The sequence below is a fragment of the Protopterus annectens genome, chromosome 10.part0 (genome assembly GCF_019279795.1).
Source record: "Protopterus annectens isolate FY-2018-M chromosome 10.part0, PAN1.0, whole genome shotgun sequence".
Classification (NCBI taxonomy): domain Eukaryota; kingdom Metazoa; phylum Chordata; order Ceratodontiformes; family Protopteridae; genus Protopterus; species Protopterus annectens.
Window position 1 is genome coordinate 842,462,470 of NC_056744.1, and position 14,339 is coordinate 842,476,808.

A 14,339-nucleotide genomic window follows, 5' to 3' on the forward strand; every position below is an offset into this window, starting at 1 on the left:
CCCCCCCTGTAATATGTTAACATCATTGGGGGTCTCTATGATTGCGCCTAGTATACAATCATTAGTGAACTTAGTAAGCCAAAGGCCATCTACTATAGCCTGGACTTCCAAGAAATAGATTTCAAATCTTAAAAGGTCCAGTACAGATCCTTGCTGTATGCCACTGGTGGTGTCATAGACTTTGGCTAGGTCCAGATAGGTGGTATGCACTAACCTACCTTCATCCAGGGCTTTGCTGAATTTTTTTGAAGAAGTCTACTAGATTCAATAAGTACAATCTACCCTTAACAAAGACAAATTGGGTTGGGTCTAGAATTTGAAGTTCACCTATGGCCTTGTTGATAAGGTCCATGATGACCTTTCCATCGCCTTGCAGATGAGGCTGGTTAAACTTATGGGTCTATAGTTCCCAGGGTCAGTTGATGGCCCTCCCTTTATGCAAGGGGATTACTGTTGCTGTTCTCCATTCTGCTGGCACAAAGACAGTTATCAGGCTATGGTAAAAGAGAATGGCAAGTGGGTCAGGTAGGTCCTGTTTTAGATTGCTTAGTAAACAATCTGGGATGTTATCTGGTCCCATCGAGGCTGTGTTTTTGGCCTTGGAGAGTGCAGATATGATTTGATTTCTAGAAATACTAGCTAGAGAACTGGTGTCAGGTATGCTTTGGGGTATGGATGGTGGGGATAGGGGGTTGAAGTTTGCACCAAATCTGCAAGCTAGCAGGTTGTTAATTTCCTCCATTATAGTGCTGAGTGGTACCATCTACTACTAATTTGGCACATAGCTGGGCACTCCCTTTTAGATTTTGGACATAGTTAAACATGCTTTATGATTGTCCTTGGCTAGGGATGCTATTTTAGCTTTAGAGCATTTTACAAGACTTCTGATTTGCTTGTTCAGTCTGTGGAAGGAATTCTGCCTCTGCTGAGACAGTTGCCTCTTGTTCTTGTTCATCAGTGTCTTCCTTTTGTTATACAATATGTTTAGACTAGATGCCCACCAAGGTGACTTGTTTTTTTTTTTTTTGGGAGGCCTGGTTTTAATCCACTCAGGTACAGCTAAGTCTATACAGTTGCTAAGATAATTATACAGGACATTTGTGTACATATCTGCCTAGGAGTCATTATTGCCTGTGATTGCAGAGGGTAAAAAACTTTTTATACCATCACTTAGTAGGCTGTAGTTTGCTTTGGAAAAGTTCCTTCATTTTGTTGATGCTTTGGGGGTATGGGATCCAATGGTTACTTTGCATGAGAATGATTTATGGTCCAAGCTTAGCAGGGAGGGCATCACACAGGTGTCAGTGCAGTGATGATCCATGTTGGTGAGTACTATCTCAAGAACATTAAAGCCCCTTGTGGGGTTGTAGACTATCTTTTACATAGCATTTGCATTGACAAAGTCCAGGAACCTGTAGATGAGCATGTTTCAGCTCATGTATGTTACCCAGTTGATGGAGGGATAATTGAAATCTCCCATGACTAAGGTATTAGGCTGTATGGCGAGTAACTCCAGTAAGCCAAAGTAGGCATTGTGCTTCTCTTGGTTCATGGAGGGGGACTTATCGCTAGCAATGATGTGGTAGGGTGTTTTGCCCATAGAAAATTGGTCATGGAGTAGCTTGAGAGGGTCATACTGTTTGACTATCTGGAGGTGCACAGAGTTTTAATGAAGATGGATATACCTCCACCTTTGGTTCTTTCATGCTCATTAAGAAGTCTGAATGTGTGGAAGGTATTTTAGCCTTGCACAGCTGGGGTGCGCTCTGCGGCCATGAAATATGTTTCAGTGACTGCACAGACATCAGCATTATTCAAGGTGAGGAGTGCTTCCAGGGAGTGCAATTTTGTGTTTAGACTCCTAGCATTAAGCAACAGAACCTTGAATTTGTCTAAAATGGATTTTGCTATGCCAGAAATGTTGCTGTTTTGACATTACCTAAAAGAGGTGCTATGGGGGAGGCAAGCACTTCAGCCAGTATGCAAAAGCCTAGGGGAGACAAGTGCAGACCATCTCTGGCAAAGCATTGTGGTCTGTTGACCATGTCCTCTCAGGCTGGCAAATACTGGATCCCCCTGGAATGACACCGAAAGCTACGCCAATTGTTGAATTTGTTCATTTTTTTGTTTATATTGTGGCATCATCCTGGGTGAAGGTAGAATGCTGCTTAGGGCTAGGGTCATACCTGCTTGGGACACATAATCTGAGAGTTCAGTCATGTGTGTCTCTTCATATAGCCCAGGGAGGTATGACTCAAGTTATTTACCCCAGAATGGACTATGACAAAGTCATAACAGTACTTGCTGTTGAGTGACCTGAGTGCATGCATGGTCTGTTGGATCCTGGCACCTGAAAGGCAGCTGACCATGACCTTCTCCTTGTCCAGACTGGTGAGGAGTGTGTCTCACTATGGAGCATCCTATGTCCAAGACATTAGGTTTTGAGGTGTTTATCTCAGAGCTTATTTGGTGAGACACTGATATGTGTGTTGTTATGTGCAGTGGTTTCTATACATGTTAAGATGTGTGCAGATAATTTGCACTTAGGAGATTTCTGCTGGAATTTAAGAGGTCTTGCCTAGGGTCAGTTAGAAAAGTTAGCAAAGAATTCCTTTGCAAATAGTGAATAACATCAGATAATTAGTGGGAGAAGCTGAGAAACTGCATTCCTCTTTTAGTTAGAAATACTTCTGTTTAGCTGAAGTGTTTGTTTGGCCTATTTGCTGTATTCTACCTGAATATTGCTGATATCTGTCTGAAATTTATTTTGAATTGAAGTTCTTCATTTAAGGTTTGGTTGCTTCTATTCTGTATCTTATTCTTGTATTACATTTGTTTTGTTTTAAGTTCTCTGTTCTGTTGGAGTTTAAGATGTGTTGGCTGGGGTCAGTTAGAAAAGTTAGCAAAGAATTCATTTGCGAATAGTGAATAACATCAGATAATTACAGGGAGGAACTGAGAAACTGCATTCCTCTTTTTGTTAGAAATATCTCTATTTAACTGAAGTGATTCTTTGGCTTGCTTGCTGTACTCTGCCTGAATATTGCTGATCTCTGGCTACAGTTTATTTTTCCCACCCACCTTTCCAATTGTTATTGTGTTGTTAAACTTGAGGGATTTTGAGTTGCCCGCCCCTACTATAAATCTGATTTTGGACACTCCTCCCAGTCCCATCTCATTAGCTCATTCTACTGAGTACAGAGAGATCATTTGAGAATGCCCACCCCCTTAGTTTCTTAACCTTGAATTATCTTATGTTTCCTCCCTTCCCACTTAACTTAAAAAAATGCACTTTATTCAGCTGCTTTTACTGTATTTGGGTTTCTTCCTACTTTATTACTTTATTTTGATTTTGCTGCTTGCTCTTAAAATAGTTCAATTGCATTTATTCTGGTGCATTTATTACTGCTTGTTAGTAGCCTGATTAAATTGTAACTGTTATTCTAAGCCCCTTGGTTTTGATTTAGCACTTGGGATTCAGGCCAGTTGCTTTACACTAACAAGGTTTGTAGTCTACACTCTTGTGATAGGAGAGATAGCTTACATTCCTCTAAGTTGGGAATTACTGGTTCAAGGCTCAGTATGTCTTATTCTAAAAGTGTCTTAGTTCTGGTTTAACCACTTGGGCTTCAGGCCAGTTATTTTACATTAAGAAGGTTTGTGGTCTACACTCTTGTGGGAGGAAAGGTTAGCTTCTGTCTTTTTGAGCTGGAAATTGCTGGTTGAAGTTTTATTATGCCTGCTTATTTGAACTGTTTTTTCTTTTTCTAAAATTGGTGCACTTTGTTTGCTGTAACAGACTACATTCAGACATGCTGAATCTAGCTCTGTTTATATAACTTGAGCATTAACCCAGGTCATCTTTTGTTGATGAGGGTTCCCCTGCACCCTAGTGGCAGGAATGTGCAGTTAGAGCTCATCTGATTGAAGGTTGCTGGAACAGGGTTCAGTTTTGAGCTTTTTTATTGGTTAATTTGTTTAAACAGTTTGCTCTTGTTTCCTACATAAGCACCTCATTTGTGCATTGCATACTTCCACACAGTGGTGGGCACCATTGGTGATTATAGATGTAAACACTTTTGTCTGCAAATTTTCCCTTAGTACTCTGCTGGTGCTTCATCGGCGAGTTCTCGTGATTTTGCTTGACAGATAAATGATACATTCAGTGAAGCTCCTGAGGTACCAATACAGATCCTACACACTAGCCCTTCATATGTTTTGTCTACTGCTCCTGTCCTCTATTTTACCTGGTCCTTCCTGTCTTCTGCCTGTTTTCTGACCACATCAACTTACCTAGTATTATATATGGACAATTTCCCATAGTTTCTCCAGCCAGATCTACTTGAGTTAATCAAGATACAACCAAACACCCTGGTTTTGGGTGACTTTAATTGCCCATCCATAGACTGAGTAAATTATACATGTTCTAATTCACTTGCTCAAAGGTTCCTAGATTTCTTGAACTCCCGTGCCCTCGGCTGGTTGGATGAAACACCCAAAAGAATCTCAAGCATCCTGGACATGGTGCTTACCAACATGGGGAACCACTGCACCACTCCCAGTGTGTGGTCATCCCTGGTCAGATCTGATCACAAATCAATGTCAGTAGAAGCAATTATAACACAAGACCCCCCTCCCCTTAGCAACAACTAGACTAAAAAACTTCTACAAGGCCAATTACAACCTCTTACGTGATGGCATAAATAGCTTCATAGCCCCTTCCCCCACTGATGGAACAGACACCTATGCTAAGTTATACACCAATGCTGTCTACAAGCACCTGTAAAAATGTATTGATTCTGCTGTACCTGATAGAACCAAAGCAAGATCTTCAAAAAAAAAAAACCTGCCTGGTGGACAACTGCCATTAATAGGTTATACAATAGGAGAAAGCAATTGCTGTCTAAGAGTAGGAAGGAATGTTCTGAAAACTGGAAACACTTACTTTTCAACTTAACCAAGCAAATAAGACTCCTAGTAAAGTCCTCCAAAGCTAACTATGAATCCAAATTAGCTTCCATATTAAGGATAACCAGAAGGCGTGCTTTAGTAACATATGTAGCCTCAAAGGTAAGACTAGATTTGTGCTGAACTTGTAGTTAATGGTACTACATACATATAACCTGTGGCTATAACAAACCTACTGCCTGCCAGGTTCAGTAAAAACTTCACTTCCCTGTCCCTACCACATATACCCCAAAGCATCCCTAACAAGTGTTCCCCACCTAGTAACTCTGAAAACCAAGTCTTAAATGCCCTCTCCAAGTCCAAAAACACAGCATCTGTGGGACCAGACAACATCCCAATCTGTGTTTTACATGGGTTAAAACAGGAATTAGCATCACCATTGGGCATGCTTTTTAGTCACAGCCTAAGCACTAGCTTCATCCCATTGGAATGGAAAACAGCTACCTTCATCCCTTTGCACAAAGGTGGTGCATCCACAGACCGTGGGAACTATAGACCCATTAGCCTGACTAGCCTTATCTGCAAGGCCATGGAATGAATCATCATGGACCGTATTAACAGAGATATATACAATCACCAAATGCTTGACCCCCACCCAGTTTAGCTTTGTCAAGGGGAGATTATGCCTGTTAAACTTGGTGGACTTCTTTGAGACAGTCACCAAAGCCCTAGACAAGGGCAGATCTGTGCATACAGTCTACCTAGACTTAGCCAAGGCCATTGATAGAATCCTCCACTCAGGCATCATTACTAAACTCACCCAGCTGGTGAGAACATGTGGGAGAAACAGACAAATGTAGGTTTTGTCAAACCGAATTGGAAACAGTAACACACTAATGGCAGAACAACTGTATACTGAAATGCATAATAATGTGGCAAGACTGTTGCACTGGGGATTGTGCAAACATTATGGTACTGAAGTGGCTGAAAAACACTGGAAACATGAGCCACAGATCACCCATTACCAACAGTTCAAAAGATAGCTGCTAGAAAATTGGATATAGTGGTCCATGAAAAGAAGACAAAAGTAGCATTGATCATTGAAATCTCTACACCCAGTAGCTACAGTGCCTTGCATAAAGAAAGACAGAAAGTCATAAAATATCAGGATCTACAGGCAGAAATGATAGCAATGTAGGAGAAAGATACCCAGGCAGCTTCAACAGTAGTAGGAGCAACGGAGTCTTATAAAAAAGAATGTACAATCATATTTAGAGGGTCTATATTATAAGATCGACGTCTGAAAACATCGAACAACATATGGTCGACACCATATGGTTAATGTCTTCAAACATCGATCTTATAAAAAAACAAAAATGAAAAATGTACCCTAACGGGTTTAAGAAAGGGGGGCAAGCCCCCCCCGCACCCCCACACCCTACTAAAATATACCAACTCTGAGACCACACTACATTGCAGTAAATGGAAATATCCACTTACGGAGCTTTTCGTTTACACCCTCGAGATTCTGAGTGTTCGGTATTCTCGTGCCGACAATGTCAGATTCGACATTGTCAGCTTTCGAGAATATAATATAGACCCTATTTAGATATGTTACCAATACATGTAACTCCATATGAATTGCAAAAGAAGTCATTACTGGGCACATTGCAGGTGCTGCGAAGAGCACTTTTGACTGTCATCAAAGATTGAAACAATACTAATTTCATGAACTTTAATTGTACTTTGACTTAGGAAAGGGTTCCATTCCCGTCATGGTATTAGACCTCCCCCCAAAAGATTTGGAGAAATTAAAAACTGGGTATCAACCCATATATTGTCTGGTGAGTTGCAAATTGGCTCACTGATAGAACTCATATAGTCAAAATAGGTGACCTCACATCTTCCAACAGACCCGTAACCATTGGTGTTCCACAGGGATCGGTTGTGGAACCCCTAGTGTTCGGAATCTACTTCTCTGAAGTACAGGCTAAAACTGAAGGACTGTGGCTGACAACATTTGCTGATGACTGCAACCTGAAAGCAAATACTGAAATCCCTAGTGATGTCAACATCCTGCAAGAAGGTATTACTCAGACTAATGATTGGTGCCAAAGTCATGGTCTTAAATTTAATGCATAAAAATGCATTATCATCCCCTTTGGAAAGGGTGATGTTCCTGCAAACTACCACATCAACAGCAATACTCTAAGCACACAGTCAGTGGTGAAAGATCTGGGCACATAGGTTGACAGCAACCAATAATTCGATCACCATGTCTCCACAGTGGTAAGAAGGGCATTTTATATTGCTCATCTCATAAGTAAGGGCATTGCATTCAGAAAAAAGAAGTTATGACCCCTGTACTCTTCCCTCATCAGGCCAATAATAGAGTATAATGCTACCTTTGGTATGTTCCTTTCCAAACACCTGCAGCAATTGGAAAGACCACAAAAGTTCCTTACAAAGAAAATTCAGGATCTTTAAGACCTGTATTATGCAGACAGGTTGAAATCATTGTCACTTTATTCTGTGTAATACACACTTATCAGAGGCAACCTGTGCCTTGCATACAGAGCATTCTCTGACCCAGCTTTAATGAAAATGCTGCACATTTGCAAGTCAAATGGCACATGGGCTACTCGCTCAAAGAACCTTAACCTGGCATGTGATATTAATAGAACTTGCTAGAGAGACACATTTGTCTCACAGAGTTTGCCCCACTTTTGGAACAAGCTTCCTATTCATGTTAAACAAAGCCCCTCATTGGTCCTATTTAAGTGTAATTTGGACAACTGGATGGGTAACTGAAAATTCACCATGGAGGTTCCACCTGTGTCCCTCTTGGACAGGGCAATAGGTCCTGATTTTAGTGTCTGATTGAGCCAGACATTCTTGGGAAGATCATTGAACTTCACTAGGCTTGTAAGGGCCCTGGGGCCATTAGCCTACTAAACTCCTATGATCCTATGATCTTTTAGTAGGCCTCTGTGAGTAGCTCTGTGTATGTGGGTTTATGTGTTGTGTCCTGAACTTGTGTGAGAGGTGAAGTGCATGAGCTGACAACCTGTGTGATGTCTTGCTTTTTCTTATTTGAGAGGATTGTTTTCAAGTGCAATTATATCTCTTACATATGGTATTTGTTTCAGGACTATGTGTTGTGTTCTGAACTTGTGTGAGAGGTGAAGTGCATGAGCTGACAACCTGTGTGATGTCTTGCTTTTTCTTACTTGAGAGGATCGTTTTCAAGTGCAATTATATCTCTTACATACGGTATTTGTTTCAGGACTAAGTGGTTGTCAGTATGCATGAGGCAATTACTACATTGCCTCACGATGCCCAAGTCAATCAGACTGGCTGGAAAAATGGTGAGAAAATGACCATCCATAATGGCAGGTTTATAGCATAGTACTGTTGCATAGTGATAAGTTAGATCAGTTTATGATGTAGGAATAACAGAGGGGCTTATTGTATTGTCGGTTTAGGGTGAACAGCTGTAGCATTGCTGCTCAGTGTGCAAATGAGTTGCCTGCAGAGCAACAGGAGACTTGGGAGGGTTCTACTGACAGACGTCTAGGGAAAATTTAATTTTTCAGGAATTTGCATCTATACAGGGCAGCGCAAAACCCATAGTGAGATGTGCAGCTATGTGTAAATGTGAAGTTTAAATACAGGTGAAATTCAACAGTTTTAAGACAAACTAAAGTGGGAAAGCCCCAAACTGAGCCTTTCTCCAGCAATCCCCAACTCATATGGTTCCTGAGCTACATGCCTGCCACAAGAGTGCAGGGAGGCCCTCTTAATGTAAAATGGTTGGTTTAGAGCACAGTGATACCAAAGAGCCTAGATTCAGCAAGTCTAAATCTAGCCTATACTATATAAGGCAGTAGTACAGAATTTCAAAGTGCAGAAAAAATGCAGACACAATCAGTAAAAATGAGGCACCAGTTCAAATAAATACAGTTAACAAAGTGTAATACAGGCTTTAAATACACTTATGTTCCCAGACTAAGATGTTTGGAATTCTTTTTATCCTGTGCAGCACTCATAATCTGTGGTTGCTCTACAAGGTGATCCTGATGTTTATGGAATCCATTTTCTGGTTGCTGATTACTCGGGTCTATATTATTTCTTCGACAGCTTAGGCTGTTGAATGCTTAATGATCGACACCTAAGCGTCGAAGTTTCAAAATCGCGAACCACCATATATGCAAATTCTTTCCTCGGGAAAGAATTTGCTAGGCCGTCCGGAAATAAAACTAGCTTTTAACCTAAATATAGTGGGAGGCTTCACCCCCACACCCCCTGACGTGGGGGGCTGTGCCCCCCGCACACACCCTAACTAAATATACCAACTCTGAGATCGCTCTACATTGGGGAATGGGCAAATCCTGATAACAGCCAAGGGAATTATTTCCCGAGGAAATAATTTGCTTATATTGCCATTCATGATTTTGAAACTTCGACGCTTAAATGTCGATCATTGAGCATTTGGCAACCTAAGCTGTCGAAGAAATAATATATACCCAACTACTCATGGATATTTCTAGCCAGTCACTTCAGAATGGCATTGTTATACCACTGGCAAGCAGGTGTTGACTCCCAAGTGGTATATTTTTTTCACCAGGTTGTTTATGGTAAGTCACAAATGGAGGGTAATAGATTCTGTATGCTGGGTTGTCCTTATTATGTTAATATTTTTCCTTTATATAGCAACAGAAAGACATCACATCACAACAAATTAGCATGGTATCAGCATAATGTAATGAACAAAGGTCATAATATGGATCACGCTGGAGACCGTTGTAACAGTTTAACAAAAAAGAGTGGTAGATTTAAATCAGAAAGTTAGTTTAGTGTAAAATCTCAAGTAATTGTGGACCTGGGACACTGTAGAGTCATCAGATCTTCTCTTCTACCAGTACTGTAAAAACTGTGATTGAGACAGTATCTGCATATGTAACAGCAACACTGAGGTCCTTGCAAAGTGAAGTGGCTTCATAATCTGCTAATATATTGAGGCCAATATCGAGTCCGTGGCCTGGTTTCCATAATATACAGTTAGAAAGACACAGTGGTCATTTTGATACCACATTATCCCTAAATGAAAATTTAATTGTAGAATGCTACCACGTAGAGTTAGAATGCTGATTGTCAGGTTTCATCCTTCAAGTAGTCTGAACACTTTAAGATAGGGATTATTGTACTGTGTTTCCATAAACTAGGTATTACTCATATAAGTAAATTTGTTAATTATGAGTAATAGTGGGTAAATGATATTGCATTCAGTTTGCTTTATGTACTTTCAGTGTAGTTAATTTTTCAATGAGTTTCCTATTCTGTGATATAATGTAGATCTGTTATCAGATGAAATCAGTAAGAGTCAAATTTGGTAGATGTACAGTTTTGAATTAGCTTAGCACTGGTATTGACTGAAGTGTTTGATTAGGGAAATGCATAATTTCATAGGCATAAATAAGTAGATCAAGATAACAATTATCTACACCTATTCCAGCTGTGTGAAAGTGCTCTGATAACTTTGTCAGTATCCAGTCCAGAAAGTTCACTGCTCCTGTTCTGTTGTAGGCATGAGATGTGGTATTAAAAATCTGGCAGTATGTCAGAGATAATACATATAATTCCCAAAGGCGAGTGGTAAGAGGCTGGTAACTCTTAACTGGTTGCAGTTATTTTTTCAAAGTTTGTGCATTTGTGTGTGTGTGTATGCGTGTGCGTGTGTGTGTATGAGTGTGTATGTGATGGAAGATAAACAGCCTAAACCCAAGAAAGCTGACTTCTTTTAGTAAACTTCTAGGTTATATAACAAAGTTAAAGGATTTTAAAAAGTGATTTCTAACAGAAATGCAGGGGTTTCAAGACTACAGTAACAATAGTGGAGTTCTGATGTGATCCTATGGCACTCAGTGAAAGCACATTTACATGGCAAAGTCTCTGACTTTGTTTTACAACAGGACTAAACAATGGGATAAACACTTATTGGAACTGCAAGAAGACAGGCAAAATAAAGTTAAAAATACAAAAAAGGAAAAAGATGTATTAACAGAAATGAAAAAAAAGAAACAATTGAATTTAGTATTTTGGAAGATTCTGTAGCATAAGGTTTCCATTAGTTTAGAAAAAAATCAAGCTACTTTCCTATTCTCTGACACCAAAAGGCCTACATAAGTTAGTGCTTAGATCCTAAAGGACAGCAACAACTAATCATGTCAACACTATATTCATCCCTGGTAGTAATAAGAAATATTCAGACTTGGAAAAAGTGCTGGACTTTTTCCAAAGTACCCTTTAGGGTCTGCAGTTATTCTGTCAGTTATTGCCCAGAACTCTCCTCACTTCCCAACATTCTCTCTCTCTCTCTCTCTCTCTCTCTCTCTCCAATAAACCTTCTATTTTGCCTCTGAATGCTAACTCCTAATCCTTTGATCTAGTTTTGCTGTCAAGACTTGTGGAAATATAGCATCTCCCAAGCTAAAACCACGGCAGAGAGGAATGGAGTCATAATGGTGCCAAAGAATATCCATGTTTAATTAACTGACTCAGAGCCTGAGGAGCTGCTTGTGGCTAGGAATGAACAACTCTTACCTAGCTTTCCAGTCTAGATAGGGTAGAATGGATTTTCAGCTGGATCTGTAGCCCGTGGTGGAGACTGGAAAGTCCAGTCCTGCTGTGCCATTAAACATCTTCTCAAGTACAGTTGTAATATGACATGATATTGCTTCCAAGCCAGAGAAACATTTTTTTTAAAAAGTGCAGTATCTCTGTTTCCACTGAAAACTGGTCACACACACATTCTTTTTACTTTAGAAAATGTGCATGATGAATGCTCCACCATGTGCCTTGCAAAATATTACCTTGTGTACTTGAACCGCTGCACAACAGTAGTAAAACACATTAAGAATGTGTTGATTTTTAGCTTTTAAATAAACTCAGATGGTAGTCTTGGTCTTCAATTACCAGCCTGCAATGACTTTGATGTCAGCTCATATCACTTTAAGCCATAACATATTTCTATTATTTGATCAGACTTTATATGCAGACCTTAAACACTGTTGTTCAAATATAATCTGCCATCTGTTTCTATATATCTAAAAGCTTAACAAGCAGCTTGCAGTAAAACATGCTTCAGCACAAATTCAGTAATTTGAAAAAGAAGAAAACAGTGCCAAACATGCAAATAAAATAGTCTGTTATAGCGATTTTGCAAGGAAGGACCATTGCATTCATAGACAAGCATGTAATGATTACAGGTAACATAAGCAGACGATTGCCAATATGATAAGGAGTAAAGCACTATTAGAACACAGATTAGTCTAACAATAATTGTCTCACCTTTTAAATACTTTTTTGCACCTAATGTGATTCATCAAATACAAGGGGTGAAGCACCTGATTAACACAAAGCAGCCAAGTTAAAATTTACATTTAGCAAGAAACCTGGAAAATTTAGCAAGCCTCGGGATATATTCTGTAGTAACACCATCTGAAGTGAAAATGTTCATTTTTGCTAAAAGTTACACTAATGGAATGAATATTTGGCATGCAGATTATCATAATGCAATTATAAATGCTTCATTTAAACAGATTTTGAAATGCATGGTAATCCATTGACAAAATAATAGAAATGGTATATGTCATACACGGGGACCAAACTGCTTCTAGTATATTATTATTTTTTTTAATATAGAGATGCATTCTTCTATCATAATTTACATTTGAAAATAATTGAGTGACACTGCTGACACTTATTTTTTTAACACTACAACTTTCTGATAAGATAATTGTCAATAACAGTTCTAACCATTTCAGTGCAGATGTAGAAATCATAATTAATAAACACCATATATAAGCAAAGAATTGCTTCAATCAAACTGGCCTTGATTCAGACACAGACTGGTATCCATGTAATGTTTATTGTATAGGGATGGTCATATTGCCATGGTTCAGACTTACTGGGATTCAAAGAATGCATACTTTACATTCAATATCTATTTGCAGCCCAAACATTAATTTTGGCCTCCTGCATACAGCATCTAAACTGTGACCCCTAATTCATTCAATTCTCCCAAATCAGTATCTATTGTGTGCACATGGTGATCTTTAAGGATCAGTGCTGCACAGACTCTGCTCCAATATTTAGAGACCAAGTTTTTTAAATTCTCCCATTGTATTAACATGGTATGTGCCACAAGTTACCTCTGTATAGCTGAGCAGTTGCTGATATGAACCATCAGGGTATCTGCACTGCCAGAGCTTTTATTGAATAATATCTCAGTAGAACATACTGAGGGTAGTTAAGGTAAAGCCTCAAAAACTTTTCATCACTTCATTGTATGTAAGTCTATACAAAATAATTAAGCCCAAGATACTTTTTTCCATCACATTTTATTGAAAATATTATTACTGTTATCATTCTTTTGTTGTTTCTTGCACGGAAGGTACAGGGGAGATGGAAAATTTAATAATTATTTAATATAGGTAGTAACTGCATTTCTTCTGGAAATAAACTAGAGAAAAAATCTCATAACATTTTAAAAATACAGCAGAAAAAACAAATATTTTCCCATTTACTTTGAAGTGATCTGCTTAGGACAAACACAATCGATGTTACACATGAAATTATGATAAAGTAGTTGATGTATAAGATAAAATCAAACACGTATGCACTGTAAGTTATAGCAAACTCATTTGAATACATTCAATGCAATGACAATACAAATACTAGTGCAATGATGACATTACTATCAATACAATACAGATAAAACAGTACAGAAGTACATAATCCTGAACAGTGCAGTACAGGTAACCCTTACCTAAAACAAGCAATTCTGTCAACAATCCAAACAATACCCAAATATTAACTGTTACATTTTACTCTGGAAGACAGAATGTTATAAATTGGTGAATATAAGAATCAGATAAGCTGGAAAAGGAATATATAAACTTGAAAAGTACTGCACTATTATGTGGTATCTTTGTATTACAAATATTACACATATTACTAATATCACTAATAACTACAAATGTTTGAATCTTTTTGAGTAACAGATACATTTTACTGAATTTTACATGATGATAGTTGCATTTTAATGAAGGAGGACCACACAATAACAAAGATTTTTATTATGATTCAACAAATTCTTAATGGTAAAAAAAATGTTCCGTGTTGAAATCAGGCTCATAAAATATATAAATAATTGGAATGCCAGAAGAAAGTTAATCATTTAGAATCCAAATTAGTATTTAATTTCAAATAGGTCTGATTAAATAAATTAGTCACATGTGCATTATATAATAATGAAATTGTTGATGAATACATGTTACATAGGGAAGAGATTTAGAAGCATATCTCCATAATGAAGATTGTATATCTGATTTATATTTAACTCCTCTGTGCTTGAATTCCTTTTATGA